General features: G+C 27.9%; 1 pseudogene; it reads right to left on the bottom strand.

Annotated features, from left to right (window-relative positions):
- Nucleotides 1-570: 570 nt before the first annotated feature.
- Nucleotides 571-2,455, bottom strand: part of LOC107007002 — a 13,658-nt pseudogene continuing 11,773 nt past the window's right edge.

Genomic DNA, 2,455 nt, shown 5'->3' with positions numbered 1-2,455 from the left:
GAATTGAATTTTATAATAATAGGCCTTCAATTATAGAAGAATCATAATTACAAATATGATTCATGTTTGTATCACATATTTAAATTTTAAAAAGTAGAACAAATGTACGCCTGCGATGTAATTTTTTTATATAAATTACTTCTTTTTTATATTTTTGAAAAGAGTAGGTGAGAGTTGGAAAATTAAAACTTGGTTCTTAAAATTGATAAACATCCATCCATACCAAACACACCCTTAAAGCAAACACATAAACCAAGATTTTTGCTATTTAATTTTATATATCATTGAAAGAAACTTTTCATAGTTTTCATTCCTCCGAAATGGAGACATACGTTCAGCATAAAATGCAAAAGAAAATAAAATAGTTTTTACGGCCACAACTGTTCATTAATGAATTGTAAAGTAAATAGAGAATGCCTAAATAACGAGACACAAAAGAAATGCAAAAGTAAATAAAATAGCCTTTATGGCCACAACCGTTCATCCTTCACCGGATGAACTATATGGCCTTTACGGCTACAATCGTCCATCCTCTAAAACCGGATGAACTTTATTTTGAAACTAAATTGTTCATTTGGGGGTCGTCAAGGACATTATTTCAATTGCAGCTTGCTTAAACCTTTCTTCCACTGAAAATTCTTCTGAGAATTGAGTTGTGTCACTTCCACCTTTTGCCTAAATATACATCGATCAAACATGTTTTTAGTACCAAGCAGTAATAATATACTCACTAAATATATATGTAGACACGTTATCCATGTGATCTTGTAAAAGTAGAAAGACTGTATATTTATGTTAAACACTTGACTCAGGTAAATCAATCTAAATAATTTCTAAAAATAATTTATGACTAAATTATATGTAATACCAAATAGAGAATTTAAACCTTAGGGTGAAATTAGGTGGGAGAAGACATTTCTTAAAAAGTTAGGCATATATTCTTTTATTTTACTTCCATTTCATGTGAATATAAATGTTTAATAAGACGCAAACTAATAAAAGAATAAACAACTCTATATTTCTCGAACACCCTATTCAAAACAATTTATTAACACTTGTAATTCTTCAAGTTCTTGATCAATTAAACAAAGATACCTAAAAAAAATCGAAAAGTGTGCTAACTAAAATCCTAATTAACAATGTTCAAATGATCAATGTATTATTTTGAAGAAAATGACAAAACTTACGTGAACTTGGATCATAAACATGCTTCTGAATTGATCAGATGAAATTTGAGCAGACACAATGTCCATATTATGTTTCTCCAAAACATAACAAATGATGGTAAAAAGACCTGGCTTCTTAGGACAACAAACACTAATATGTGCATCTCCACCACATACATTTAGTATCACATTTGGTGAACTCCATGTCAAAAAACCTGTTGGAAAAATAAGGGGAGTAGCACCAGGATTCGTTGGTGTAATAGCTGTAGAATTACATGTTGATCGTTGATCACCCACATTCTTCTCCCAACTATTACCAACTTTCTGTGAACCCATCAACCTTATGCTGTATTCTTCTAGCCTTTCTTTCTTTTCACTTTCAAGTTTTTTGAAAGTGTTTTGCAGCTTTAGGATGTGGTTCACTGCTTCATAAACCATTGTAGACTTATCAACCTACATATACAAAAAAAATATGAAATTAATTTATTTCTACTTCATATCGTAAAGTCGGAATTTTCACTAACTAAGGGAAAAGTAAACACACGTGAAGAAATCAAGGAAATATATATACGAATTAATTAGTTTCAAGTCATTTATTAGTGCCTAAAAAGATTCATTTAACAAGTACAAATTACAGAAGAAGGCTATTACTATAAATTTATAATCTTTAAATCCTGCCTATTACGCAGCAGACGAATCTATCCTTCTTATAAAATTAATTATAATAAGTGATTTATACATAAAAAAAATAGTACTGTTTGTAAGTTATACGAAAATAAGCAAGTTTTCTTGGTAATAACAAGTGAAAATCTGCTACTACTAGTATAATGGTTCTATATGGTTAATGATATACTTATTAAGTACTTCAATCAGTTATAAAGATCTTATAATTATACAAATTAAGAAAATGTTCTTTTTGAAATTTTTTGAATAATGTTGAAAACTTCGTATTCTTATTCTAGAAGAGAATAAATAAATAAATTTGTGGAGATTTTCTTTTTATAACTATATATGCGAAAAAGTCGGAAGATCTATATTGTATTATCCTTCACTTTGGTAAACAAAACACATCTTATTATTCTATTTTGAAACTAACATGTAGTTATGTACAAATTACTTATAAGGGAAATGTGTATCGTAACAAATAAATTTATTCCATTTAGATTGAGGTTCTACTAGATATGGTCTCTCTAATTTTTATTTTATATATATATATATATATATATATATATAATAACAGATAGTATTAAATAAATAGTATTAAATAATATTAGTATTTACTGTGTACT

Source organism: Solanum pennellii, chromosome 12, assembly GCF_001406875.1.
Source record: "Solanum pennellii chromosome 12, SPENNV200".
Taxonomy (NCBI): Eukaryota; Viridiplantae; Streptophyta; class Magnoliopsida; order Solanales; family Solanaceae; genus Solanum; species Solanum pennellii.
The sequence above is the reverse complement of the archived record's forward strand: the minus strand, read 5'-3'. Positions and strand labels throughout refer to the sequence as shown.